Source organism: Xyrauchen texanus, chromosome 7, assembly GCF_025860055.1.
Source record: "Xyrauchen texanus isolate HMW12.3.18 chromosome 7, RBS_HiC_50CHRs, whole genome shotgun sequence".
In the NCBI taxonomy this organism is placed as follows: domain Eukaryota; kingdom Metazoa; phylum Chordata; class Actinopteri; order Cypriniformes; family Catostomidae; genus Xyrauchen; species Xyrauchen texanus.
The window spans coordinates 36867220-36880013 of NC_068282.1; positions in this window are offsets into that span (position 1 = coordinate 36867220).

Genomic DNA, 12794 nt, shown 5'->3' on the forward strand with positions numbered 1-12794 from the left:
ATTTTATTTTCAAAAGAGGTATTTCATTGAAATTTTGGAACCCTGTTCTATTGTTTGTGCAATGCAATGTGGCGACACATCCAGCATATACAATCTAATTGATTATAATAGCCACAATTTTCCTTAACCCTGGTTTAACGTCTCCTTTAAACTATGGATAAGCCGTGTGAAAAGTCCTAAATAGCTTAACAAAACAATGATGTTCTAAAGAATGTATCCCATCATTTTACAGATGCAAGGAATCTGAATGGATTCTGTTGGGTTTCTGAAATAACCATAGAGCATAGGAAGGCAAAAGTAAAAAAGAATATCTTTTCATATCAGAATATCTGTTTTAAATGGCCATTTTTTGAACACATATGCTTGCTGATTAAACTTGTATAAAAGCAATATCACAGTTCAGGTACAGAAAATCTTTTAATGGAACACTTATGAATGATCACCGTGCAGATTTCCAGGTCTTCAAAGCTTTTCTTTCCCTTTCGACCCTTCATGCTGTACTGAGCCCCACACATTGTTTGTGGCAACTGTGCGCAACACCCTCCTTACAGCATCACCTGGAGTTTTGCTACTGTTGTAGAAATGTTGATACTCATTGATCAGTGATAGTCATTGCAAGGGAATGCCTCTGTGTCTGAGGAAGGGCAGAGGATCTGCTTCTGTCAGAGACCTTGGATAAGAGGTATAAAATAAAGTCAGCCCTCCCTTTCTCTGTCCCACTCACGGCACAGATTAACTCCTGTGTAATGACCGGGTCCTTCTTGAAAGAATAAATAATTTTAAAAGATTGTTTGATTCAGAGTGTCTCTTACGCAGTGATAATGGTTGGTTAATAATTTTTTGCCACAACAATTTGGTGTCAGAATAGTGGGATTCCTTGGAAGTGCCTTCTGGACCTGAGTGTGGACTCAGGTCTCTTAAACTCTACCTCGTAAGTTTAAGAGAGAGGGGCCGACCGCATCAGGGCCAGGAGAAACTCCACTGGAATCAAATGAAAACGAACCCGTGGCAACCCAAATATCTCTGTAAGGGACGACTAAATTATTTTCTTTTGGTGTAAAAGTGAGTGAACCATAGTGGCTGGGACTGTTTTTCTGTGGTGCCAGTACAAGAGTTTCTCGACCAGAGACTGAGACCAATGAACAGGTCAAGAGGTTTTCTAACAGAGACTGAGTTCTCGCAAAAATTGTTTAATTGGGTTAGCTGAAATACTGAGCGCTGGAACGTCCTCCAGAGAAAGATTTTGAGCAAACCGTAATTAACAAAGCACTAGGGAGTGCACCCTTAACTGATCTTGGGTTAAGAAATCAGATCTGTTGGAGACGTCCGACAGTTTATAAGACGTGCGTCGAATGGTAAATCCACAGAGGAACAGAAACAGCCAGTATGGAGAAATCTCAAAGCAAGCTTGCTAAATTTGATACACCGGTTTTCTGTGAAATGAGAAAAACTATAGGAGAAAATGTATGCAGGACGTAGAGAAACTGATCAAATACCATGATTTCCCCAGGGGAGGGAACACTGAGAGTGGTGCGAGAATCAGTGGGGCAGGGCAGCGCACAAAGAGGTTGTTGTGGCTGTGTTCAACATGTTAGAAATGTGAACAGACAGTGGGCTGTTGGCTTAAGGAAAGCAAATGCAGAAAGAATTAGCATGTAGGATTGAAAAGTGAAGTAAAAAAAGTAAAATAAAATGTGTGAAAGATCTGTTTGTGTGTCAGCACCACCAGAACATTAATTTTATTTTTTTTAAAAGTATGTTTGTGTTTCCCCACATGAAACAACAATTGTGCCGGCGCCGCCTGTATATAATCATCACTATCCCGTGGCGGAGCTGAAAGCCCTGAAACTGAACCCCAACCTCGACTGCTCTCCACCCAGAAGACAAGCAGCTTCTCCCAACTCTGACAGTGAAGGAGACCTGAGATCAAGACAAGCAGTGTGAGCAAGTTACATTGAATGGAAGGGCGATTGACCTCCACCCTGGCACACACTGTACACGCAGAGGAACAGCTGCTGACAAAGAAAGACAAAGTCAAGGCGAAGGGAGAGAGAGATCTTCAGCTGGCGACTACAGTCAGTACATCGAAACCACAGCAGAAGTGGGCCGACAAAAAGAAGACAGGCTACAGAAACCAGCGGAAGTGGAATTGCGGCTTGTGTGAGACCATGAGTCCAGAGAATGACACTGGGCTTCAGATTGTCAGGAGACGAAAAAAGGCGGACTGAGGAAAGGAGGAGAGCAGCGAAGGTGGGGGCCGGACACAGGGCAATCGGCAGCTGCTACAAAACAGGGAAGTGAATTTTTTTTTACCCACACACACATACACTGATTTACATACTGCTCTCTGCATTGAAGACAATGCTTGCAAATCTTTCAGTGTGACTGATGAAGTTTTATGTGATAATGTTTCGGATGAATGTTTGAGAATGTACAAAAGTTTAGGGTTTTTTACAAATGCCTAGATATCAAATGTTAGTTGATGGAACATTAGTCAAATTTTTTTGGTAGATTCTGGGGCTGGCCATTCCACGCTACGACCATGTGACTTGCCATGTGTCCCAAAATTGACAGGTTCAGGGCCATTTGGTTTCTGAAAAAATTCACAGAGTGTGAGACGGAGAAGGGGAGAACATTTAAACATGCGTTTCTGTGTTCACCAGCTTGTCCGGTACCTCTAATGGCCAGAGATTTAATGTGTGAATTAAATTTGACCCTTACAGGGGGGTTCCTTTGGAATTAGCATTGAGGAAGAACCACAAATATGTTTTTCTAAATTTGAACCGCAGTGGGCATATGAATGGCATGTGAAAAATGATGATTGTGCAAAAATGATCTTGAAATTGGCAAAAGATCGAACAATGTCATTTAACACAGAAAATATGACGCCTGACCAATTGCATTGCACGTCACATGTCGTAATTGAACGAAAACCACAATATGAGGAGGGGTGGTTTAAAGGAGCAGAAAATGAGACTGTGAAATTTGATAAGATTTTCTGGACAGAAAATGTGTATGCGCTCTCAGCTTGCCTGACAGAAAAACAAATGCAGTTCTATTTGATAGCAGGGAACACCGCTACCCTTATCTTTGGCAAGGCCAAAGAGCAGCTGTGAGCAGATTTGGGCCCCTTTGTGAGAGAATGCCTGAAAGCAACAAATTGGGCTAAAATAAGTGTAGGAGCATTTATATCAAAATGTGATTTTGAGATTTAAGTACAGTATGTGGATGATTTGTTGATCTGTGCATGTGATGAAGCACCTAGAGGGGGAGGGACACAAAGTCAGTCTTTCAAAATTTCAGTTTGTGAAACAGGAAATAAAGTTTTTGGGATATGTTATCAGACCAAACAGTAAATCCATCTGTGACAAACGTGTACAGGCCATAAAATATGTGCCAAATCAATTACGAAAAAACAATTATTGTCATTTTTAGGAATGTGTGCTTATTGTCGTACATTTATTCCTAATTATACCATTCTTGAACAGCCTTTGCGAGCCCTGATGACAGGGAAAGGGCTGAGGTCATGTGACAAGCTTGTTTGGACAAGCGAAGCCGAGGAGGCATTTGCTAACATGAAAGTGCAAATGACTCTGGCTCCCACTTTGGGCCTGCCAGATGTAACCAAACCGTTTGTTCAGATGGTTAATGAGAAAAATGGGTTTATGACTTCTGTTCTTTTGCAGACTCATGGAGACAGACTGCGACCTGTGGCATATTTTTCAACCAAACTTGATGCAGTAGCAGCAGGTCTACCAGACTGTTTGAGGGCTGTGGTGGCTGCTGAACTGACAGTACTGGCATCCAGGGAATTTGTGGGGTATTCTGATTTAACTTTGATGGTTCCACAGGCAGTCTCCATGATTTTGCAAGAGCAGAGAACGTCACATTTATCTATAGCCCGATGGCTGAGGTACCACACAATTTTATTGGACATGCCACAGGTGTGCACACCGCATCCAGATCTATTAGACACGCCATTAGACAATTGTGACAATATCCTCTTTGTGGATGGGTCGGCATCCAAAGATCCACAAACAGGAGAGAATAAAGGTTGGTTACGTGATAACCACTGAATTTGAGGACGTGACATCTGGCAAACTGCCATCAAATTATTTAGCTCAGGCAGATGAACTGGTTGCTTTAACAGAAGCATGTAAACTTATGGCAGACAAATGTGTGACAATTTACACAGATTAGCGTTATGCCTTTGGGGTAACACACGATATTGGTGCTTTATGGAAGCACAGAACATTTTTGAAGTCAGATGGTCGTCCAATATTAAATGCATCTCTTGTGTCTGAGCTTTTGGAGGCCATTCTTTTACCAGACAAGGTCGCGATTTGCAAATGTGCAGCGCACACTAACGATAACAGTTCAGTATCAACAGGAAACGCACGAGCAGAGGCGGCAGCGAAGGACACAGCAGCAATGGAGACAAAAGAGACTACGTGTGCTTTGATATCTGACAATAACCCCAACATTTCTTCTTGTTTACAGAGCATGCAAACTTTTTCCACAGGCAAGGAGAAAAAAAACGGTGGAAGGCTGTAGTTTTAAGGAGAATGTGTGGATGAGCTGTGATGGCATGCCTTGTTTACCAAAACACTTCTTTCCTCATTATGGAAAGTTGATACATGGGTTAGACCATGTATCAAATGAGGTGATGGTTGCGAAAATGAAAGCATTGTGGTTTGCTGAAATTTTTTGCAAAAGATGTGTCATTTGTAACACACATAACGTGGCAAGAGGGATAAAAACACCTATAGTATCTCAACCACCATCAGGGGGGCCTTTTGAGTATCTGATGATGGATTTCATCGAGTTAATCCCTTGTGGAAAACAGAAATACTGCCTGGTGATGGTTGACATGTGGTCCAAATGGGTTGAGGCCTTCCCAACCTCGAAACAAGACTCGGCAGCAGTAGCAAATGCTCTTTTAACCGAGATTGTTCCGAGATGGGGAATTCCAAGGAAAATCAGCTCGGACAATGGGACACACTTTGTCAATGAAGCAATAAAGCAGGTGGGTCAGTTTTTGGAATTGACATGAGAACACACTGCAGTTACCGCGCAGTGGAGGCGCTGTTGAGAAGGAGAATCAAACGATCAAGAACAAATTGGCTAAGTGCTGTGAGGAAACTGGGCTCACATGGGTTAAAGCACTCCCAATTGTGTTGATGTACACCATAATAAGAAAAAGAGTCCCATTCATGGGAATAGAGGTGGGTAGACAGAGGTTGCCATCAACAGATCTGTGTGAGAATGACATGTTGAATTATTGCAAAGAAATGTCTTCTCTGTTGTCCAATGTTTGTGCTCAGGTGAAAGCAGAGTTTCCGCTAGAAAAAAATGGTGCCAGTCAAAGTGACCGGCAGAGGTTTCGTTTTACGGACATTTTGATGATATGCCGGTCAAATATATCGCCTCTTAATTAGTCAAGTTGAGGAAAACTGGAGGCAGTCTATGTAACTTAAAAAATGACATAATCAGGCCGTATAGAATGCAACATATTATTATTAGCTTAACTTTCAAATAGACGAAAAAAAATACATGAACGTCCGATTGGCATCAATCAACGGCAATTGTTTTTTACTGTGGTTTCACACACATTCACTTTTTGAAACATTGAGGCACGGATGTACCTAATACAAATAAATAAAACATCTCCAGTTAACTAGCAGATCATTCATTTAGTCCGTTATTAAATAAGAGATCTAGCGCTAAAATCTGTTGTTTTTGAAATCAAGCTGAGCCTCGTGTCCGCTGCTATCAGTTGCATGGACGACGCGCTGCGCGAAGTGCGCAATCTTCACTAGGACGCTGCGTTTCAATCTATCGCCGTTGCGGAGACTCTCTATTAATTCCGGTGAAATCACAAAATAAAATGCACACAAACGTGTCCCTGCTTGATATAGACTGTAACCATGCACTGATGAACATAGGCTATTCAGTTTTGATGATAGAGAAAAAAAAACTGCACGAATGCGCGGATTAGAAGCACTGATCTATCTATAATGAGATGTTCCTGATTCACCATTGTCTGGCCTCTGAAAAAAGCTTTTAAAGCTAGTCTGCCTGGGCCTGGCCATATTTGAAACGTCTCACTCAATCGTTCGTTGTTTAGGTATATATTGCAGCTGTTTTAGGCGTGCGCTTTATTTGAAATGCAGCATGTGATGTTGTTTCATGACTTTCAAACAATAGAGCCTGTTCCTTTATAACATAGCAAAAGATCGGTGTATTTTTGATTTATACATTTTAGGCTTATTCTCAAATTCAGATTGTGTTAGGGGGACGGGATTATTAGGCAATTTTAATCGGACAATTTGACCGGAGAGATTTAATTTTGTCGGACATTTAATTTTTTTACCGGTCAATGTCCGGTAATTACCGGACAACGGAAACCCTGGGTGAAAGCTGCTCAGGAGAAAGGTTGCTGAAACCCTCCTGCATAAAATCAGGCCTGGCGATTTTGTTGTGATTCATGACCTGAGGAGAAAGAGCTGGGAGGCGAAAAGGTGGCTGGCACCATTCCAAGTGCTACCAATGACTCACACACCAGTGAAGGTCGCAGAGAGAGCTACGTGGGTTCATGCCAACCATTGCAGGAAAGTTCTGCCCACATCGCAGGAGAATCAGCAACAGGAAGCGATTGTTCTGAGTGAATGTCAATAAACGCCGAGATCAAGTCTGAACACCAAGCACAACTATCAGTGGAAGATCAAGTCCAACCACAGAGAATAACACAGCCTGTGTACAGAGTGGACCCCATCGTGTGGTCACAACCAGTAATCATCGTGAAAAGGTCCTGAGAGTGTTATCAACAGAAAAACACACCAAATGGACTGAGACAACTGCGCCAAATAATACCATCCGACGTGTCAAGAGAAGTGCATTTATGTTCATGGAGCCAACGCGTGGCCTGGAAGGAGAAATCATCACAATTCAGGAAGGAACAAATGTGACTTTCAACTGCAACCCGTTTCAAAAGAACTGTCCGAACTATAAGGGAACGAAGAGTATGCACCTTTCTATGTCTGCAGAGATCCATGCAAGTGTGGCACCGTGAAAGCGTACTACTACGACTACAAGAAGGGAAAGAAAGAAATGTTGAAATTTTGCCTGGGGTTTTACCAAAGCACTATGCAGCAAATGTGGGGTGGTCATTGTTCTTAGGGGTGGGTACAACGGTAACAATTAATAAGATAAATGGGCTAGCATGGACAGTATTAGCAATAGCTAATAGCACAGAAAATGCTTTGACAATGATAAATGAAATGAAACAATTAAGAGATGTGGTCATTCAAAACAGGTTGGTTCTTGATATGTTAACTGCAGAGAAAGGGGGAGTTTGAAAAATGTTGGGAATGTCTTGTTGTTTCAATTTTCCAGATTACAGTGACAACATCATAAATGTAATTGAACACATGAGAAAAGCCGTACAGGAACCAGAACATGTGGAGAGTACATGGGTTACTTTGTTTATGAATCTCTGGGGAGGATGGGGTATTGGCTGATTCAAACTGTGTTACCAATTGCGGTAATAGGACTGTTGATATTGTTCTGTTTACCATGCATTATAATGTGTGTTTCCAGCTCAGTACAGAGACCGGTAAAAAGCAGGGGTGTCTGTTCAAATGGTAAAAATGGCAGTATATCCAGAGGATGATGAACACAAATATGATGATACGAGTAGCGAGAGCTACTATGAAATGTGTTAAAATGAGGTATGTCTTTCCTTTCTGAGAATGTTTTGATATGTAAAGACGGTTATAAGCAGCGGTCATCCGTGTTACGAGATGACGTACAAGGAGAGGGTTTGAAATGAGGGATTTTATTCTACTTTTATTCTTTGTATTTTTATAGCCTGCTGACATAACCAAAATGTTAAATTGATGTGTTTTTCCTACTTAATCTGAACACTATTTCTTGTTTATACTGAGGTGACTGAGGGTCTGATTTTATGTCAGACGTGCAGTAACAGTGTTTACTCATTTATCCCGGCTTCAGATAAAGTCTTTACTTGCTTGCTAATACTTAAGGGACTATCCCCACATTTAAAAAAAAAAAAACAGCCTAAGCTTTTTATATATCCAAATGTTATTTCACAAATGTTTAAGAGAGTGATCATTTATGCGAAAATCAGAGATGAAGAGTGTAAGTGTGATGATATGACTTAAAATTTATCTTATTGTTTATTATTGTGATTGAGTAATCTGAATGATAAAAAGCGGGGAATTGTTGTAGAAATTTTGATACTCATTGATCAGTGATAGTCATTGCAAGGGAATGCCTCTGTGTCTGAGGAAGGCAGAGGGGGAGGATCTGCTTCTGTCAGAGACCTTGGATAAGAGGTATAAAATACAAGTCAGCCCTCCCTTTCTCTGCCCCACTCACGGCACAGATTAACTCCTGTGTAATGACCGGGTCCTTCTTGCAAGAATAAATAATTTTAAAAGACTGTTTGATTCAGAGTGTCTCTTACGCAGTGATAAGGGTTGGTTAATAATTTTTTGCCACAACACTACCAAGAAGGCTGAGATGATGGATCTGAAATAAATCAATTAGATTTTAGCGCTTTGCAGGCTGCATTTTTCCCATTTCAATTCCATATAGACTTATGTGCAGACCACTAAAACAGTATAAAATGTAGTAAAAAGCAAGTCTCTGAGACTTATGTGAATAAAAGAATGACAAATGCTGCATTCAAAATTTAAACAACATCAACTGACAATCTAATGTTAAATTTAAATAATTTACAGTTTTATTCTTATATTCGCCATCTTTTAACTTCATGCACAAATCATCCAATTCATTTGTGCTCTGGCAAGGATTTAACAGAAACTCATCAGAAGAGTAATTTGGTGGGACAAGACCTAAAAGCATGGATTTGATATCTGAAAGTTTCTGGTCCACTTTGTCCAGTCGAACAAATATGGCTCGTTCAAGTTTCTTCATTTCTGAATTCTCCGACAGTTGTGCTGTTAACAAGTTAACACAAAAGAGAAGGTTATAAGTAGTGAAAGAAACATTTGTCAAAAATTGACATCTTTATTCACAATGAATCATCTAAATTTCATTAAATTATAAAAAGAGTTCATAAGCCCATAGGACAATTTGAAACAGATTTTTTATTGATATCCCTCTTTTATGATAAAACAGGTTAATACAAAAGTTAATTTAGCTCATTTCAGCAATAGGGATTTGCCAATGACTAATTTAAGAGCTGTTTAAACAGAAATGTTGTAATCGACTAGTTTAAAAGTTAAAAACGTTAGTACACAGTCAAAAATATTATGTGCATAGGCAATACAGTTGAAAAACGTAATTTTATTATTCTAGTTGCCTAATCTGATACTATAAGCTACAGGAAAAAAATAGACTCTCTTTTCTGATTATTTTATTTTAGGCTATCAAAATGTCAAGGATTCACTGAATCAATATTAGTCAAAAATATTTAGTGAATGAATAAGCAGTGCAGGGCAATGCATACTCACCCACATTGGTGTTGTGGGTGTTGTTTGATGTAGGTGTGCATGGCATGTAATCAACTGAAATTAAGGAAAAAATATATTACAATAAGTATGTTTTTGTTTTTTGGGCCATTTTCCCCCCTTTTTCAACCAATTAGGCATGTCCAATTCCCAGTGCTCACAAAGTCCTTGTGGTGGCGTGATCTTAGTTGCCTCTGCTTCTGAGATGGTAATCTTTTCATGTGGCTCGCTGTGTGTGATACCGTGGAGACGTGGCACGTGTGTAGGCCCATGCTATTCTCCGGTCACAACTCACCATGCACCCCACTGAGAGCGGGTACACCATCACTACCTCCAGGAGGGTAACCTGTGACTCTACCCTATCTAGCAACAGGGCCAATTTCGTTGCTTAGGTGGCCTGGCTGGAGTCATTCAGTACAGGCTGGACACGAACTCGCAATTCCAGGGGTGATAGTCAGTGTCACTGTCAACTGAGCTACCCAGGCCCCTAGAATAAGTTCTACAATAATGTTTTACTTTTAAATTAAACATGATTTCAAACACTAGTAAACAGTATTCTGTTGCTTGAGAGAACTTTCAAATACTCAGGTGTAGCCTATAGAAATATTTCTGGTGCCCTTTATTCTATTTAATAATTAAGTGAGTGCTTCAATGAATGGGTGCCTCAATGACAACTGCCTGTGTTACTTCAGATGGGCTTCACAGAAAATTAAATACAACCAACTCTGCCTGTATTACTTAGGTTTCTTAGGGTAGACTTCAAATGGAATAAACTACTACCACAGTGGCGGGGCTAGTAGTGAGCCCAATCTGTGACTTCTTAGTCGCAATGAAACTTGACATCGACATTCTCCTTTGCGCGTTCAGGAGAGAAGCTAGATTAACTCTAATGATACCCTTGTCAGTCTCTAATCCATTCTGTAAAAGGTAATTGAGGTCATGAGTAACATCTGTCAAAAAAAAATCAAGATTCCTAGGCTTTGACAAACCAAAACACAGAGCAAGAGGAAAAACAACGCATGGACACAAATTAATTTTTGCAAAGAACTGGCCACAGTGACTGACTGTTGCTTTTGAACAATGGCAACCCATCAATATTCAAAGAAATGTTCAGACAATCTAAATGAGTGATAACGTTACTAGGGTATATATTCAAGTATCTGCACATTTGTTCTCTGCATCCAAAATAGAAGTACTGCATCCCAGATTTCACCTCAAATGTAACAGTCTCACAAGTGCCAAGCAATGTTCTTGCAGTTCTAGGAAGTTCTGGGTGATGTTCTCCGAGAATCTTAAGAAGGCCATCAACTGCATTGTGTTTGATCTGAAACTCATTGGCCCACTGTGCAAGCCTAACTTGTAAAGATGGTGTGTCATTTACACTTTCATCAGACATATCAAAAGAATCTGAATCATAATTTCCTTGAGCCCCCTGAACATCAGTTTAAAATTCAAGAGATGTTCCCTCAAGGGGCTGTGTACTAAATCTCTCTTTTGTCTGCACCTCTAAGTTTTCCATATGAGTCTGAACAGATTTCTGCTGGTCTCTTTTAGCTCTCTTCCAAATTGTGTTGTATTTTTGTTGTTCTGACATGTCTTCAATTACCACCCCCTCTAAAATGTCTTGAACTAAAAAGGGAAATGTCTTTTCCACATACCAAATCAGATTCCATAATTTATTTTTTGGCTGGATCACTGTAGAGAAAAAAGAAAAATATGAAAAATTAGTGTCGAGACCCACTTATTGTGCCCTAACCTGCAAAGGCATGTAGGGAATTCCAAAACTCATATATTGGCTTTCATTAACTGCAGAGTACAGGACTTGAGAATTAGTAAAACAATTCCATAAAGATGAACAAATCAAATCAATTCTTTTGTCACCTCTATCTCTCTCTCTCTCTCTATCAAAAAGTGCACAATTTTATTGTTTCTCTGTTCATTTATTTCATATGTTATTTCTCTAGGATGGTACAGTATTTATGAAAGAAGACTGAACTTTTAATTTTGAAATATAAAAAAATAAATCAACTAAACATCTGCTATGCAGTATGTCTAGCATAATAGGTTTTACAAAAACAACTGCGCAAACCAACACCATAAAATGGAGCCCAAATATTATCATGAAGGCGGGTGGGAAAATTCACAATAGCAAAAAAAAAAAAAAAACTCGTTGTAACATGAATTAATCTATTTTGCATCATTTGGGTCATTCCCCAACTAGAACTATTTAAAAATATTTTTTATATTTAGTGCACGTCATTTTAAATTTACCTATTCAATGTGTGTGTGCTAGATTTACAATAGATGTCCTAAAACATGTTAAATATACTTTCAAACATTAAATACACATCAAGGTAAAACAGCCGTGGACTTGGTAATCAACAAAACAAACAGTCCATAATGATTAAGAAAAGTAGCCGCTCTTATAAACTTACATGTTGATGCAATCTTTGAAGCGGTGATCAGACTGAACGACTGTCGTCTTCGCCCGCAACTGCGCAAGCGCGAGCCGTAATTGCGCGCTCAAAAAGTATTTAAAGCAGCCAGCTTCTGATTGAAGTAGTTATAGAATAAGATTAGTGCGCTGTTCTTTTTAAATGGATGTGTATGGATAACTTTTTTAAAAATGTTTTTTTAGAACATTGTTCTAAAAATATTTTCTCCCAACCTTATAAGAAAAATCTTCAGTTGTTAATATCATTATAAGGATGTTCCAAGAAAATTTTTCTAAGGACTTTTTCTCCCAACATTATGAGAACATTCGCCAGTTGTTATTAATGTAACCCTTATTTTGCGACTCTGCGTTGGTGAACACTCCAGTCTCCGTAGGCGTGAATGACATAAAATAAACACGGGTTACAACGGTGTAATTCAACTTATCTTTTTTATTAGAAGTACCGGCCAAACAGCAATAACGTCTAGGTTACTTATGTAACCTCCGTTCCCCGATGGAGGGAACGAGACATTGTGTCAGAGAAGCGACACTAGGGGTCTCTCTTGAGCGCCGATATCCACCTCTGATCTATGAAAAAAGGCCAATGAGAAGTTGGCAGCCAGTATTTGCATATCCCGCACCCGGACATACGGGCATTTAAGCGGCGCAAATACGGGAGTTCATTCAGGATTTTTCTGAGGAGCCGGAAATGGTCCTGCCACAACAGTGGCTCGGCTCAGCGACGTGGCGGGGAAGACACAACGTCTCGTTCCCTCCATCGGGGAACGCTTCTGTCGCTCTCTACACGTTGTGTCAGAGAGGCAACACTAGGGATCCACTTATAAACGTGCCATGCGCTGAGC